Source organism: Hyla sarda, chromosome 7, assembly GCF_029499605.1.
Source record: "Hyla sarda isolate aHylSar1 chromosome 7, aHylSar1.hap1, whole genome shotgun sequence".
NCBI classification, from domain to species: Eukaryota; Metazoa; Chordata; class Amphibia; order Anura; family Hylidae; genus Hyla; species Hyla sarda.
Window position 1 is genome coordinate 93,166,657 of NC_079195.1, and position 18,812 is coordinate 93,185,468.

An 18,812-nucleotide genomic window follows, 5' to 3' on the forward strand; every position below is an offset into this window, starting at 1 on the left:
GGCGTGAGGGATCCCCCGTCCAGCCCAGCCATGGCTCTTATCAAGTTGTCACATGCTGGCCGGCTCGGTTCACGCTACAAGGGGGAGGGGGAGTTTATGGCAGGTCAGCTCGGTCACGCTACAGACGTCTGTGGAGCAGTTAGCCGGTCTCAGTCAAGCATCATGTAGTGCCTGCGCCTTAGCAGCACGGCTCGTTCTTTGCTTATTAGGAGAGTTGTGGCGCATTCTGTACATAGTCCAGAGCCATGCTGCAGGTCAGCTCGGTCCACGCCACCCCAGAGTTTTACAATTGTCAATGTTTTCATTCAGTCTTTCCCCTAGTAGTTAACACGTCTTATTTAATGCCAAGGGGTGGGGAGAGGGGGTAAAGGGGGTTGCCAGAGGCAGGTGATTCTCAGCGAGTCCGTTTGACTTCAGCTGGTCGTGCCCCTCCCCTCCCCTCACACTTACTTCTTGAGATAGATATGTCATTTTAAAGATTCACTTATGTGTATGGATATGTATTGTGCTTCCTATTTAGCATATGTGTATGCACGTGTGTATGTATATATATATGTGTGCATATCTATACATGAGTTTTGTGGGGGAGGAAGGATAGTAAAAGAGGTTTAATTTAGTCATGTTTTACAGGTTTAAAGCTCATTTTTCACTATCTACGTCTGGGGACATCCTTAGATAGCATTCGGTACGTTTTATAATCTGCATAGTTGGTTAAGTCGTCTGGCATGTGTAGCCCGTCGGGCTTAATCGATCAGCGATCAGTTGCGGTCCTTGTTTAGCACATGCTCACCAGTTATGTCAGTACGTGCAGCTCGACAGAATACTGTACTGTGTAAGTCAGCGCAAAAGTTTTCATTGTGTCTGTCCTTGTGGTGTAGGTACTCTTATCCTTACAAGTGTTTAGCTATTGGGTGCACTGTAGGTAGAAAAAAATGGTTTGTTTGGTGTGTGGAATGAATACCTGGTTTGTTTTTCAGAGAGCTAAGGTTTCGGCACTTGGCGGTTTCAGTTCTGCTATCGATACTAGTGTTATTTTGCTTTAGATAGGTAAGTGAGGATATATTATGTTGGTGGTCTTTAAAAAAAAATAAATAAATAAAGAAAATACACATATATAGGTATGTAATTTATATCTATATGCATTTTGTTTGCTTTCTTATCCTCAGGATTACAGTTTGGTTTTCTGCATTAGGATCTTTTTTCCGTTTCTTATCGTTGGCTCCTGTTGCTGGTACGTGGGGAGGTCGGCCCTTGTAATCGCCTCATGAACCTGACACGCCTTCAGGTTGCGGTTACATCAGGGATTTCGGTTCTCGATTTTGCAGTCACAGACTTGGGGTTTCTTGTCTTCCAGGTTGTTCAGTTAAATCAGTTAGGGGCCAGTAACGTCTGGAGATGGTGGGGTCATCATATTTCTACAGTCGACTCGTCTTTAATTGGTATGTGTCATCGGTCATGTTTTCTTTCTGATCACCTTTGTGTAAATTATGGTTCGAGTTGTATTTCTAATATCAAGCCTGTTGTTGTCTTGTCCTCAGGAAGCTCGACTCCATCTATTTCGGGTAAGATTTTATTTGTCTTGGTAATCGCCTCATGAACCCAACACGCCTTTGGGTTGCGGTTACTTCGGTGTATTTCTCTCACGGTTACAGTCACCGCTGGTTGTAAGGTATGGCCTAGGGGTGTTCACGAGCATGCATGGTTATCAGTGGCACTCAGTTACTTCTTGGGTTGTGTTATAGTATTTGTTTGGTAGCCGTCTTGTTTTAGGTGGGTCGGCAGGTGAGTATTTCAGGTAAGGGTAGCGTTTTTTATGGTGATGGTCACTGATCTGCGTAAATTTGTCTAGGAATAGTTTTCTTACAGTTTTTGGGGGTTATTTTACAGTATGTCGCATGCTTCTGACATAGAGGAATCAGCGTCGATCATGGAGAATGTGGCTAGATCTTCAGGGCATGCTAGTGTGTCATCTCTGAGTAATTGGACTATTCCGATGATCACGGCTGAACTTGTCAAAAGGGGGATCCCTTTCTCAGCGACTGCCAGAAAGGCAGAACTTTACAGATTGATGATGGCTGACACTACTGGCCCCTCTAATGAAGAGGTCTCCATGAACACGCTTCATACGTCATTAACGCAGCTTCATGTGCTTATTAACAATATGTCCAACAACATGTCTGATATGCAAACTAGAGTTGAGGCGTTAGAGAGCAGGAATTTCTCGAATCCTATAGTTCCTCCCACTTCTCAGGTGTCAACGCAGCAAGTTAACCGTCCAGGTACAGTGGCTGTCATTCCTAATATAGCTCCAGCCCATTTTATACCGGCACATATCAAGAAAGACATTATTGAGGGTAAAGATGTAAACCTAGCTTCCCTGTTGATAGCCACACATGATTTGTCTGAGAACAAAACTATAGCCTGTGGTGAGGTCTCGGTGATTCTAAAATCCAAGGATGTGAGGCTCAACAGGAAGCTAACGTTGTCTGAGTTTATAATGTCTTTCAGTATTTATAGAGACATTATCTGCACTGTTAAACCGGGTAGGAGGGAGGAGCTAGACCAGTATCTGTACAAGATTACAGAATTCTATCATAAGTACGGGGGTCACACGTTTTATGATTATCATAAGTCTTTTTCTGCCAAAGCAGCAGCTGCCTTGAATGAGTTTAATTATGAAGTCAATTGGGCGGTGGTAGATACTGAGATCTATTGCAACCATTTTGCGGGTCTTAAAGCCCCGGCGTGCGCCAGATGCCAATCTACCACCCATTCCTCCGAATGGTGTCATCTAGCGAATGTTGATGCTCCAGAATATAAGCCTGGTACTTCAGGTTCCTACTCTAAAGGTAATAGAGTGTCAGGTTTGACTGATAAACTGGGAAGGCCTATCTGTTTTTTGGGTGTCACAAATATGTAATAACTTTAATTACACATCATGTAACTTCGGTCAGTGCAGGTTGTTACATATTTGTACAATCTGTTTTCGTGCTCATCCTAAGACATCTTGCTCCCAAAAATCGGAGAAGTCCTGACTAGGCGTGGTAAACACTGAGTTTCTTGGTTTGTTCTTGGCAGATCACCCCGACCAACGCTTTGTCCAATTCCTGCTCAATGAGTTCCGTGCCGGATTTCACGTAGTGTTCGTGACTCTTCCTCAGGCTACTTATGAGTGTGATAATCTGTTATCAACTTTAGTGGATCCAGACACTGTGTCACTTCTCATACAGGCAGAATTGGACAAAGGGTTTATCATAGGCCACTTTTCCCAACCTCCTTTTGACATGTGGAGAGTGAGTCCCATTGGTTTGGTTACGGGTAAATTTTCTAATAAAAAAAGGTTGATTTATGATTTGTCCGCGTCTTATTCTAAGTCTACTCCTAGTCTTAACTCCCTCATACCGGCAGAGGAATTTTCGTTGAAATATGCCTCCGTTGATAGTGCTATTGCCATCATCCTCAACATGGGTCGGGGGGGCTTGGCTTGCTAAAGCGGACATATCCGATGCATTCAAGCTCCTGCCCATCCAGCCTCAGTTGTGGAAATGGCATGGTATCAAATGGATGAGCAATTATTATTTTGCAGTCAAACTGACTTTTGGTGCGAGGAGTAGTCCATGGTTATTTAACAGGTTTGCGGATGCGCTTCATTGGATTCTAGAGAATAGATTTTCGTGTGGTCATGTCATACATTATTTAGATGACTTTTTGCTTATTGAGCCTCCGCATAGAACCCCACGAGATTTAGACACATTGTTAGCGGTCTTTGAACAGTTAGCAGTCCCAGTTTCCCCTAAGAAAGTAGAGGGCCCGTTGAAGGTTATCACCTTTTTGGGGATTGTACTCGATTCCCAAAATATGGAAGCCAGGTTACCTCAGGAGAAGTTGCAGAGAGTCAAAGCAGTTATTTCTAGATTCAAAGAAAGTCCCCACATATCAAAGGTAGAGTTACAGTCAGTTTTAGGTATGTTAAATTTTGCTATGCGGATTATTCCGCAAGGCCGCACTTTTATTTCCCGTCTCTTAGAACTGTTGCCTTCAGTCCCAGAACAACACAGCATTATCCAGCTAGACCAGCAAGCGATATCTGATTCATGCATGTGGGAATTATTTTTACGTGACTGGAATGGTGTGTCTTTCTTCATTCCAAAAGTCAGCGATCAGTCACCCATAGTTTTTTCCGATGCTGCTGCCATCTCAGGTTTTGCTGCTATCTGCGGTAAAAAATGGTTGGTGAGCTCTTGGCCTCCTGAAGTCAGCATGTTGCCGGGGTTTCAGCGCAACTCAGCACTATTTGAGTTATATCCTATAGTAGCAGCAGCGCAAGCTTGGGGTCAGTATTGGAGGAAGACCACGGTGTTGTTTGTTTCTGATAATTCAGCAATAGTAGAAGTGCTTCTGAAAGGCAGGTCGAAATGTTCTTTAATTATGTCCTTTGCTAGAAGGTTAGTGTGGTTATCGTTACAGCATGGATTCAATTATACTTGCGCTCACATAAGTGGTATGCAGAATGTGGCTGCCGATGCTCTCTCTAGAAGAAATTTCTCACTTTTCTTTCAGGTAATGCCAGAGGCAGAGATAACGGGGGCTCAGGTCCCACCGCTACATACACTGATGCTCGATTAGGGGGACACTGGCAAGTAGCTGTCTGCCAATACTCGTAGGGTTTATGACATTGCCTGGAGAGCATTCACCAAATTTCATGTTGATTTTCCAGAAGGGGACGTTAGATCGATGTCTTTTATTTTAGCTTTCATTGGGTTTTGCCACTCTGACCTACACTTAGCCCATAATACTATTAAACTGTATCTGTCAGGTATTCAACACCATCTGTCCTTGACTGACCCAGACAGGGCATCATTGTTTTCCTCCCGTTTAGTTAAGGCAGCATTGAAGGGCGTTGCTAAAGGGGAGGCTCCTAGGGCACCAATTAGGCAACCCATTTCTGGTGATGTTTTTAGGAAACTTTCGGACATGTTAGATAATGCCCCGTTTGGTTTAGTTAATAGTCTATCTTTGAAAGCAGCCATGTATCTGGGGTATTATGGGTTTCTTAGACCCGGGGAATTTACTAGCCGCAATTCAGTTAGTGCTTATCTTAAGTTTAGTCAGCTAGTACGAGAGGGGGAGAACTATGTATTGTCTTTGACGATGACTAAGACGTCTCTCCCAGGCCAAGTGATAGAGGTCCGGTATTTCCCCACCACTCATAAATGGTGCCCGGTGAAAGTTCTTGACACGCTGTTGAGTCTATGTCTTTTTAGAAGGCTCGACACTCCTTTGTTGTTGTTTAATAATGATTCCTTAACCACTTCTATTTTTATTAAATATTTACGTGTTTTGATCAAGTCTATGGGAGGTGATCCTTCCTCTCTATCGGGCCATTCATTTCGTATAGGAGCAGCGACCGCTGCACCTCGTAACGAAGTTCCGGCACATGTCATTAAACAACTTGGTCGCTGGAAATCCGCTAGCTACATAAGATACATACCGAATCCTCGCAAGGAGATGGCGTCCGCTTTTCAGTCTCTGGTCATGTGATTGTTATGTAAATAAAGTTTTGTGATTGCATTTTATGAGTTTTGCCCTCTTATTCAGGCCTACTCTATACGCTGCAGTATGGGCACATTTCAGACTGCTTAGGTTCCAGTTAGGTAGGGGTTGTTATTTAGGTACCTAAGTACGTTCACGGTTTCGGTGAGCTCTGACCACAAGTGTTAGGCTAATTTATTAGCCGTATTTGTGGGAGGAGCGGGAGGTACATAAGGACCCGCAGCTCACCTCCCCTGCACGCCGTGGATTCTTCGCTCCCACCCACCCTCCCTTAATTACACACATTTACTACAGGGTATGCCCTCTTATTCAGGCCTACTCTATACGCTGCAGTATGGGCACATTTCAGACTGCTTAGGTTCCAGTTAGGTAGGGGTTGTTATTTAGGTACCTAAGTACGTTCACGGTTTCGGTGAGCTCTGACCACAAGTAAGTCTTTTAAATGGCTAATCAAATGTTGCCCACAGGGTATTGCACACGCTTTGTGTGTTCTCTGCTGAAGAATTTCTGCTCCGGAGATATCTATATTGCTCTTTGTGCTGTCAGATTAGTAAATGAAGGGCTGTTGAAGGACTATTTAGATATCACATATAGCTTTGGCTTTTGCAGAGCATTTTTCCTGCCAACGGAGAGAAATGCTTTGCAGTTTTAAAAAGAAGAATGCCTTCCTGTCAGACTGTCGTGACAAAAATATATGTCAGGGCACATTTCCAATATATATTTCTTAAAATGCCAATAGATATACGTATTGATCACAATGGCAGAAAAATGGTGCAGCTCGACGACTGACACTTTTGGGTAGAAAACACAGAGGTTAACTGCTAGACACTTATACCCCAAGTGCTATAAGTGTAGGAAAAACTAAAACAAAAAAAAAAATATGCAGTACTCAGGTGTTCTATTCTGGCATAATCTGGAAGAGTATAGGAGAGGGGGGGGGGAGAAAAGGGACAGTAAGTCGAGTCAGGAAGAGGATGGGGGGCAAAGGGACAGAGAAGGAGAGGGAAGAAAAGAAGAAAAGGAGGGGGGGGGGAGAAAAGAAGGATAGGGTGTGAGTAGGGGAGAAATGAATGAAATAAAAAGGTAGAACAGACCATATGTTTAAAAAACTTAACACAATTTATTAAACAAAAGTGAGGTCAAGTGAGGAGGTGCGCTGGGCCCCAGCGACCACCAACCTAAAAACACCTTAATACAAATTAAAAAAAAATTGAAAGATTAAAATAGGGATAAAAAGGAAAAAAAAATCATTTAGAGAATGTTACAGACATATATAATGCCCCCATGTAAAATCAGTGGTAAGAATAAAATATAGAGAAATGTCCAGCACAAAAGCACGATGCAAGATGAAATTTATTGTAGATTCACACAGCAAACAGCAACACGGATCATGGAGTAGAGTGACGCGTTTCAGCAACCTTAGTCGCCTTAGTCATACCAAGGTGTACTCGGATCCATCTGGCCCTTATAATGGGCAGCACCGCCCTCCCCCACTAGGTGAAAACACCTGAGTGGGCCGGGGCGGCGCATAGCCATATACAAGGGCCAGACCGACGCCTGTGTTCACACTAGACAAAGAAGAACACAATAAAAAATGTAGATCACAAGTAAAAGCTAACTGTGAGATATCACAGACAGACAAAAATACAATCAAAATTCCTAGGGATAAAGAATGACCAACTTGTGTAGAAAACATAATAATAAATCAATGACCTAAAATTACACAGTAATATACATTGTCAGTCACACCCTTTATGTGCTCAAGTTTATCAATGCTGGACACAGTATAGAACCAATACCAGCATTACTGAGACATTAAGCCAAGTCACCAAATACTTATAAGTAATGTTAATATATTAGAAAAAAGGAGGGACTTGGTGCAAATAGGCTGGTAAGAATACTTAAAAATTTATGAATTGATTAAAAGCTAATCCCATGGATTTAACCCACATCCGAAAAAGGTAAATACAGAAAAATTCATAAGCTGATATTAATTTTAATATAGATGCTAACAATCGGTATAAACGGGTGTGGGACAATCCATGGAAAGATGTTTAGGTTCTATAGAAAAACATGATGGAGGAAAAAGTGAGGGCCACTAATCCAAAGTCTATATGTCACAAAACCACATATAATTGGATATGATACGTTTATAGTATTGAATTAGAGAACATATATTGTGGTAGATATAGGACTGAGGAAAATACCAACTGATAGGACGAGAGGACTATAAACTATAGAGAACTGAATTATTAAGCCTAATATGTAGAAGGGAGCATCCAAGATAGCTATATTGTATACTGGGCTGTAACGTCCCTATACATATAGGTTTAACAAGGGGATAGGAACAGGGGCAAGACATCAAGTAACAGGTTCAAAAATAAGATGAACTGTCAGTACTTATGCTTTATCATATATAAATCTAATAATATAACATGGTGTCCTGCCTTTTGTTCAGACCCCTCGGAGACCTAGTATCAAGTTTTAAAATCCAAAAAACCTCACGGTCAAGTAACTTTTTTCTATGGTCTCCGCCGCGCAAAGGCATAGTAACTTTTTCTATGCCCTGAACATATAGGCTGCAAATTGACCCAGAGTGTTTCTCTGCACAATGTCGGCTCACCATAGATACGTGCCGGGAGTTAAAGTGGGGGATGTCCGACAGGTGTCTCCGAATTCTCACTTTCAGGGCACCCGTCGTGCACCCCACATATTGGATGTTACACTCCCGGCATGTAATGAGATATACGACATGGTGCGTGTTGCAATTGACAAATTGTGTCATATTAAATTGCTCACCATTGGATGCTGACACAAAGCTCGTGCTGTTGAGCATAACAGAACAGCAGGTGCACCTGCCATGGCCACATCTAAACGAGCCCTGGTGTCGCAACCAATTGGTCTTGTGACTCCTAGTATTCAAAAAGAGACTAGGAGACACTTTGTTAGATATAGTTCTGGCTTTCTTAGATATACATCTGAACCCACCACTAAATATTTCGGAAAAAGACGGATCACCTGAGATCATGGGAATGTATTTCTGTACTATATTGCGGATAGCATGAAAGTCATCACTATATTGGGTCACAAATGTAATTGGGTGATGTCTTTGTATCACCACATCATCATCGCTGGTGGGACAAGACAGTCTCCTCCCACCAGACAGAAGTTTTGGACGATCACGGTCGCGGGCAATATTTATCGCCCGTTGGATGTGTCGATCATGGTAGCCCCTTGATCTCAAACGGGATGAGATAACTCCGATCTCACGATCAAAGTCCTCCTGTCTAGAACAATTACGTCTGGCACGTATCATCTCCCCCTCGGGTAAATTTTTGGTCACGTGGGCGGGATGACACGAATCGGCTCGTAGAATGGAATTCACATTGGTCTCCTTTCTATATGTGGACGTCACAATCTTTCCGGTAGTGATATCACCAGTCAAATACAGGTCCAGGAAGGAGACAGTGGGAACATAAGATGACACAATGAATTTCAAGTTGAGAGCGTTATCATTTAAATAATCTGAAAATAGTTCCACGGCCGCCACATCCGAATCCCATATAAATATGAGGTCGTCAATGTAGCGGCCGTAAAATAAAATAGATGAAGAGTAAGGATTGCTGGGGTCCCACCAGCGATGATGATGTGGTGATACAAAGACATCACCCAATTACATTTGTGACCCAATATAGTGATGACTTTCATGCTATCCGCAATATAGTACAGAAATACATTCCCATGATCTCAGGTGATCCGTCTTTTTCCGAAATATTTAGTGGTGGGTTCAGATGTATATCTAAGAAAGCCAGAACTATATCTAACAAAGTGTCTCCTAGTCTCTTTTTGAATACTAGGAGTCACAAGACCAATTGGTTGCGACACCAGGGCTCGTTTAGATGTGGCCATGGCAGGTGCACCTGCTGTTCTGTTATGCTCAACAGCACGAGCTTTGTGTCAGCATCCAATGGTGAGCAATTTAATATGACACAATTTGTCAATTGCAACACGCACCATGTCGTATATCTCATTACATGCCGGGAGTGTAACATCCAATATGTGGGGTGCACGACGGGTGCCCTGAAAGTGAGAATTCGGAGACACCTGTCGGACATCCCCCACTTTAACTCCCGGCACGTATCTATGGTGAGCCGACATTGTGCAGAGAAACACTCTGGGTCAATTTGCAGCCTATATGTTCAGGGCATAGAAAAAGTTACTATGCCTTTGCGCGGCGGAGACCATAGAAAAAAGTTACTTGACCGTGAGGTTTTTTGGATTTTAAAACTTGATACTAGGTCTCCGAGGGGTCTGAACAAAAGGCAGGACACCATGTTATATTATTAGATTTATATATGATAAAGCATAAGTACTGACAGTTCATCTTATTTTTGAACCTGTTACTTGATGTCTTGCCCCTGTTCCTATCCCCTTGTTAAACCTATATGTATAGGGACGTTACAGCCCAGTATACAATATAGCTATCTTGGATGCTCCCTTCTACATATTAGGCTTAATAATTCAGTTCTCTATAGTTTATAGTCCTCTCGTCCTATCAGTTGGTATTTTCCTCAGTCCTATATCTACCACAATATATGTTCTCTAATTCAATACTATAAACGTATCATATCCAATTATATGTGGTTTTGTGACATATAGACTTTGGATTAGTGGCCCTCACTTTTTCCTCCATCATGTTTTTCTATAGAACCTAAACATCTTTCCATGGATTGTCCCACACCCGTTTATACCGATTGTTAGCATCTATATTAAAATTAATATCAGCTTATGAATTTTTCTGTATTTACCTTTTTCGGATGTGGGTTAAATCCATGGGATTAGCTTTTAATCAATTCATAAATTTTTAAGTATTCTTACCAGCCTATTTGCACCAAGTCCCTCCTTTTTTCTAATATATTAACATTACTTATAAGTATTTGGTGACTTGGCTTAATGTCTCAGTAATGCTGGTATTGGTTCTATACTGTGTCCAGCATTGATAAACTTGAGCACATAAAGGGTGTGACTGACAATGTATATTACTGTGTAATTTTAGGTCATTGATTTATTATTATGTTTTCTACACAAGTTGGTCATTCTTTATCCCTAGGAATTTTGATTGTATTTTTGTCTGTCTGTGATATCTCACAGTTAGCTTTTACTTGTGATCTACATTTTTTATTGTGTTCTTCTTTGTCTAGTGTGAACACAGGCGTCGGTCTGGCCCTTGTATATGGCTATGCGCCGCCCTGGCCCACTCAGGTGTTTTCACCTAGTGGGGGAGGGCGGTGCTGCCCATTATAAGGGCCAGATGGATCCGAGTACACCTTGGTATGACTAAGGCGACTAAGGTTGCTGAAACGCGTCACTCTACTCCATGATCCGTGTTGCTGTTTGCTGTGTGAATCTACAATAAATTTCATCTTGCATCGTGCTTTTGTGCTGGACATTTCTCTATTTTTCAATTATCCGTCCTCTTGGTGTCCGCACGAGTCCGCGCACTGAGGCGGCGGTGGTGAGCTGGACGATCTTTCATTTCTCACAAGAATAAAATATAGTATATAACTACTGGGTAAATAATTTCAATAGTTATCCCTGTATTAATGGTAGATGTTTATAACATGTAGTGTTATGTAACCTGTGATTATATTAACCACAAGATAACAAACAATACTATAGCAGTAATATAACAATTATATATGGTTTCCAATATGGTGATCGAAAGAACAGTGGGACTATGTCCCGCTCACCCATTCTGATGGTCCTCTTCAGGGCTTCTAGCCATGAGGACCACTGCAGACGGTCCATTACAGTGAGCTCTCCTCTCTATCGGTGTGTGTTGACGCTGCCGTTGTCCTCCTCGTGCAAAAAGGCGCACTCAGAATCACAAGCACCACTGCTGTGTTAGAATGCAGTGCTGAGCTGCAGGTCTTGTCGGCCTTCAGTGAACAGCTCATTGATGATGGGGGTAGCAGTCTGTCAGTGGCTAGACATGTTTCAAGAGGTCTACCTCTTTTCTTCAGTAACTGGGGAATGGTAGGGGTAATGGTCCTTTTATGCACTTGTTAATTGGTTAATTGGTCTGATCTTAGGAAAAAAGTGGAAAAAGGGATTAAGGAAGGGGAGGAAAAGAGCAAGAGAGGAGCAAGAGGGAATAAGTAAAATGGAGTGGAGAGAAATGGCTAGATATTGGGAATGCAATTGGAATGGTGAGAGAATACTAATATATTTGCCAATATTAGCTGTATACATAATACATATGGGTATGATGGGCAGTACTGGGGCAGTGGGGGAAGGGATAGTGTATAGTGTGCCAATTAAAGGTGTACTCTGGGGCAGAGTATTCCTGCTTCGTCCTGCCCGGGATGCAAAAAAATGAAAATAAACCATCGCTCACCTTTCTGGGTTCCCGCGGAGCGCCACTACAGCTGATAGGTCCTCTGGTCCATCTCCTCCATACTTCTGTGTGAACGAAGCGTCACATGGCGCTCAGCCTATCGCCGGCCGCCGCAATGTTCAGCCTCGGCCCCTAATAGGCTGAGCGCCATGTGACACTTCATTCACACGGAAGTATGAAGAAGATGGATCGGAGGACCGATCAGCTGTATCGGCGCTCCGCGGGAACCCAGGAAGGTGAGAGATGGTTTACTTTCATTTTTTTTGCAGCCCGGGCAGGATGGAGCAGGAATACTCTGCACAAGAGTACTCCTTTAAGTACGAAATTCAGGTATAATACAAGGATATGTGAGATACATGAATATATAATATATAATGGAATCCAATTTAAATAAAATAATATGGATAAAAGTGAAATAAAAAAAATATATAAATAAAGATGGGAATAAAAATAGAATAGAAAAAAAATATTAATAAAAATTAAATAAAAATGAAAAAAATGAAAAAAGTAAAATAAATAAAAAGTGAATAAATAAATTGAATAAATAAATTGAATAAAGTAAAATATATAGAAAAAAATAAAAATAAAACATAAATGGTGAATTGTATAAAAGATGTCAATAAAAACAATGTGCCAAGCTAAGAATTAAGAATGCTATTTGTGTTGTTACACAGTGTAAGAACAGCTTTTCAAAATAATCAAAGGGAGCAAAAAGTGGAAGTAAGAGCAATAAAAGAAATAAAACAGGAACACGTATAATAAAATTATGGCTTCTATATGTGTGCCACATAATGAGGAAAATTCATGTCTGTGTCAGAGGGTGTATAGTGAGATAATGGTTCACAGTGGCTGCCAGGCCTGGACATGCAAAAAGCATGAAAAAACACCCACTCTCTGCCCACTTTTTAACACACCACCACAATAAACCCACAGGACTCAAATTTACTGCCATAAAAACAGTTAAAGCAGGTTGGAGGGGAGGGAATTATAAAGTGAAAATGTCCAGAGATGAAACCCGTATGATTTTTGATTTTGAAAGCATCAAACCCAAGGGATTAAATGCTGGATGCAAACTTTTTAGATTTTTATAAGATTTTTTATTCATCTTATATATATGTATATATATATATATATGTATATATATATTGTATTTTAGGTTCGGGGAGATCCCAAGGTCATGACAGGCATGGTGTCTGGCTGGTTAGCACCCATGCATGTCCAGGCCTGGCAGCCCCTGTGAACCATTATCTCACACTCTCTGACACAGATCCGAATTTTCTTCATTATGAGGCACCCATATAGAAGCCATACTTTTATTATACGTGTTCCTGTTTTATTTCTTTTATTGTTTTTTACTTCCTCTTTTTACTCCCTTTGAGTGTTTTGAAAAACTGTTTTTACATTGTTTTTATTGACATCTTTTATACAATTCACCATTTATGTTTTATTTTATTTATTTTTTATTTATTTTTATATATCTTTTATCTCTTTTATTTTACTTTATTTTTTATTAATTATTTTTTACTTTATTATAATTGTATTTTTATTTATATATTTTTATTTTCTATTTTGTTTTATTTTAATTCCCATCTTTATTTCCTACTTTACTTGCGCACCCTAATATATTTTTATTTCATGCAATATCCCTTCCCCCACTGCCCCAGTACTGCCCATCATACCCATATGTATTATGTATACAGCTAATATTGCCAAATATATTAGTATTCTCTAACCATTCCGATTGCATTCCCAATATCTAACCATTTCTGTCAACTCGATTTCACTAATTCTCTCTTGCTCCTCTCTTTCTCTTTCCCTCCCCTTCCTTAATCGCTTTTTCCACTTTATTTCCTAAGATCAGACCAATTAACCAATTCACAAGTGTATAAAAGGACCATTACCCCTACCATTCCCCAGCCAATGAAGAAAAGAGGTAGACCTCTTGAAACGCGTCTAGCCACTGACAGGCTGCTACCCCCCATCATCCCTGAACTGTTCACGGAAGGCCAACGAGTCCCGCAGCTCAGCACTGCATTCTAACATACAGCTTGTGATTCTGAGCGCGCCTTTTCGCACGAGGAAGCTCTGAAGAGGACCATCAGAACGGGTGAGCGGGACATAGTTCCACTGTTCTTTCTCCTGCACAGGATATCTGCCTAGAGTCCAGCATCTCTGCTCATCCCCGTATCTGTATCACCAACGAACAATTCACTGTTTACCACGGCATCATACCTGACCTAACTTCTTTTTTCAGGAGTGTGCACAACACTCAAGGAACTATTGAGGCACCGCCCCTCACTGCATAGCGGTGAAATTGACTATTGAACATCACAATCTTTGCTGCTTTAATTTACAGGGAGCACACAGTGCTCAGACTCGACCACCATATTGGAAACCATATATAATTGTTATATTATTGCTATAGTACTGTTTGTTATCTTGTGTTAATATATTCACAGGTTACACAACACTACATGTTATAAACAGCTACCATTAATACAGGGATAACTATTTGTGGTGTCCCGGTACCGTATTGCATACCTTACCTAGTCTGGTGGTCCCCAAAGTCAGAGTAACTACACTTAGGTAGGGTCCCCCAGGTGGGACAGCCCCTAGTTGCCTCTCCTCTACTCTAATTCTACAATGTTGATACATGTACATATTTAGTAATAATGTATATTTAATATAATGTATAGTACTTACCTTGTTTAGCGTCACAGGACCTTCGGTTAATATCCTCTATGGTGTGTTGGAGGACTTTGGAGGTCCTTGGGTCACATGTTACCCATTAACCTTTGTAATGGTGATTGATACAAGTATTGGACCAATTAGCACTAGTCCAGCCCCTGCCCATATAAGGGAGCTGTAGCCAATTATCGCTCTCTTGGGTTGCTGCTCTCGTGGATGCCGAACTAGCAGGACGAATCTGCGCAACTTGCAAAGACACGCTAGGCCTGAAAACCTACCGGCCTCAGCGGAACTAAACTGTGAGTTCTAAACTACTCCCCGCTAAAGCTAGCGTGATTACTGGACCTCAACTAAATCCCCTAAATCCAGTGGAACAGCGCATATTATCCTAAAGACTCTAAATTGCTAAAGTCCCAACCTTTGTCAATCTCCAAAGAAAGCTTGCATGTATAGCAACTGCTCCAGTTATAAAGCTTGCATAAAATCTTCAGTAAAAGTTACAACTGTTTCAGCAAACTCTCCGGTAGTGGACATTCCATTATTATCTACCTCCCTATTGCTCTTGGGAAGGGTGGCGGTAGGACAAGCATTACTGAGGAGCCCCCACCCTTGCGTCACAAATAGCAAGGGATAACAAGCACTATTTAGTCACCGCACAGCTACACTCCCTATACCCTACTCCCCCAGGCTATCACATATTGAATCTATTTACCCAGAACTCATATACTACATTTTATTCTTTCTATTGATTTTACATGGGGGCATTATATATGTCTGTAACATTCTCTTAATGATTATTTTTTTCCCTTTTTATCCCTATTTTTATCTTTCTAATTTTATTTTATCTGTATTAAGGTGTTTTTAGGTTGGTGGTCGCTAGGGCCCAGCCCACCTCCTTAATTGGCCTCACCCACTTTTGTTTAAGAAATTCTGTACATTTTTTACACATACTGTCTGATCTGCCTTTTTATTTCATTATTTTCTCCCCCACTCACACTCTATCCTTGTTTTCTCCCCCCTTTTCTTCTTTTCTTTCCTCTCCTTCTCTCTCCCTTTGCCCCCCTTCCTGACTCCACCTACTGTCCCCTTTCTCCCCTCCCTCTCCCCCTCTTCTATACTCTTCCAGACTATCCCAGAATAGAACACCTGAGGACTGCCTTTTTTCTGTTTTAGATATACATATTGGTATAACTAAAAGGAGCAAAGAGGTCATTGTTGCACATAGGCCCTGGGGCTACACTGGGGCCAGTGGTCACTCTGCCCTATAAAGGAAGGGGAACCAGTGTTGATACATAGTTCTTTATTATGCCTTTGCTGTGACATCACTCCATCTATTATTCACACACAATGAAATCAAAGCATCTTTTATTAACAGTGACACCAAACCATTGATTATCCATGTACAGTGACATTACTGCACCTTTTATTCATGTAAAGGGACATCACTGCATCAATTCTTCATGCACAGTGACATCACTGCTCCTATTATCCATGTATTGTAGAGTGACAATAGAAGAAAAGCAGATATCAGCTCACCCAGTAGTCTCCAAGGTATATGGAAAGTAGCACAATACACCTGCACCAGCGGGAGCTTCGGATGGTCTCTGAGGCCAAGTCCTCAGGTGAAGCAATCAGGAAGGAGAGAAGGAAGTTCCGGCTCCCAAGGCTGGATAAAAAATTTCAAGTTTATTTCTTCATATTAAAATCCAGTGCAAGAGCAAAAAATAAAACCAATGAAAGGAGAACAACACCAAACGCACCGACGCGTTTCGACTTAACGCTAAATCTTAATCATGGCCATGATTAAGACTTAGCGTTAAGTCGAAACGCGTCGGTGCATTTGGTGTTGTTCTCCTTTCATTGGTTTTATTTTTTTCTCTTGCACTGGATTTTAATATGAAGAAATAAACTTGAAATTTTTTATCCAGCCTTGGGAGCCGGAACTTCCTTCTCTCCTTCCTGATTGTAGAGTGACATCACTGCACCTATTATTCATGGTCAGGGACATCACAGTCCCTATTACCCATGTAGAGTGACATCACTGCTTCTATTCTTCATGTACAGTGAATTCACTGCATCTATTATTCATGCATAGGGACATCATTTCCCCTATTATTCATGTACTGTACAGTGACACAATTGCACCTATTATCCATGTATCCATGTAGACTGACATTATTGTGTTATTATCTCTGTACTGTAACCACACTGTGAAAATCATTCTTGAATTATAATGATGCAGTAATTATCTGTGACATCACTGTGTGCATTATCTCTGTATTATGATGTTATGTTCATTTTTTCTAATCTATGATATCACCATAGGCCATTAGCTGTGACATCTAAATGTTCTGTGACATCACTTTGTGCATTTTCCCTGTATAATGATGCATTATGATCACTATGTTCATTGTAGCTGATCTGTAACATCATTAGGGCTATCTGTTCCTGTACAGTACTGTAAATCCTCTTTGGACTTATTTGGTCCTCTGTGACATTACTGTATTAGTTATCTGCAGGCAAAAATATCACTGTTTGTTATTTCTCTATTATACAATTGCAGTATTTGTAATCTACATGGGCAGATCCCACTGTGCATGTTATCTAGGTTTTATTACATAAACTGTAAGAATATTATTGTCATGCTTTTATCAGGGATTTAAGTTTATGAGGATGCAACTGCAGTAGGAACCAATGTCTGCAGTGATCCAACAGATCCTTCTAGTACTATAAATTTCAAGTAAGGTTAGGGCATTGTTACGGATTTTACATTGGACCCATGAACTTTAGGTTAGGCAGGGTTCACATGACGATTTGCTGACACCATATGAAGAAAAGCGGACAACCATACAGGTACAACTTGACAAAATGTTATTCCATATTAACTCAAATCTATTAGAAGGTTTCTAGGTACAGAAACACACAGGGAGGAGCGTCTCACCGGGTCTGGTACTTTGCACCTATGCATTGTCATCCTGTCAAAATCGGATGTCAACATGCAAGTGTACGCACAGGCATGGGCTCATTGAGTTTAATAGCCTGAATTTAGTCAGCTAGTGACTACATTCGGGTCATTTTCTAAGCATAGCGTTTCAGTAGATCACATTTCAGCATCCCAGCCGAAACACAAATATTCTTGGAATATGACCTGAACATAGTCACTAGCTGACTAGTGATGAGCTGCAGGGGCCATATATTTTGTGAATATGTGGATGAATATTCGTCCTATGTTTGCAAAATTCGCATATTTGCCATGTTCATTCTCTATTTTTTCTATGCGAAAATTCACAATGAAATTTGCATAGTGCGTGTGCGCAATTATATCCTTCACCTAATAGAAGGGAGGGATCAGTGTCCAGTATGGAAGTGCCGATATTCACATAAATATTTGCATAAAAAAAGAAACAAATATTTGTCATTATGAATATATATTACTATATTCTAAATATTTGCGAAATTGCAGTGACGATATTAACGGTAAAAATGTGCATTTCGAATTTATTGACGTCATTGACGTCAATAAGGGTAGTGCCTATACATGAACTTATACTTTGGCATCCCACTTTGACAGGATGCTGATATATTTGTGCAACATGTTGGCAAATAATTGGCCCTCATTTACTATTGCAAACCCGACATGTTTTGTCGGGTTGTGTGCCAGATTCTGTCACATTGCGCCAGTAATTCTGTCTGTGCCAGATTTTGCGCCAGAATTTGCGCCAGAATTGAAAAAACTAACTCTCCATTTTGCTAAGAAAACACGAAAAAGGGGTGTGACTGCCAGGAAGATGGGGCGTGGTCTCTGAAAACGGGCGTGTTCCCGACATTTTCACAGAAACCCAACATATTTACTAAGGATTCCACATAAAATGTGGTGGATTTGAGCTGAGGAAAACCCTACAGATCAGAGCATGTGTAAAAAAAAAAAAGCAAAGTGTAAGGAAAGTGGAAAATGTAAGGAAACCTGGAAATACCGTGGAAAATAAATTGTTGGGAATTAAAACCCACAAAGAAACCTACACAACACTCTTAGTAAATGAGGGCCATGGTGTTTATTCCTCCTTATACATCCCTTGATGACTACTGATCCTCCTATAGTTTCCTGTAATATTTATTTGTAGAATAAGCTATGGGAAGAAAAAAAATCAGCAAAACACATAAATTCTGTAAAACT

General features: G+C 40.9%; 1 protein-coding gene across 4 annotated transcripts in view; it reads right to left on the minus strand.

The window, feature by feature from the left end:
* PRKG1 (protein kinase cGMP-dependent 1) overlaps positions 1 to 18,812 on the minus strand; it is a 1,084,726-nt gene that overhangs the window by 129,266 nt on the left and 936,648 nt on the right. The window lies entirely within an intron of this gene.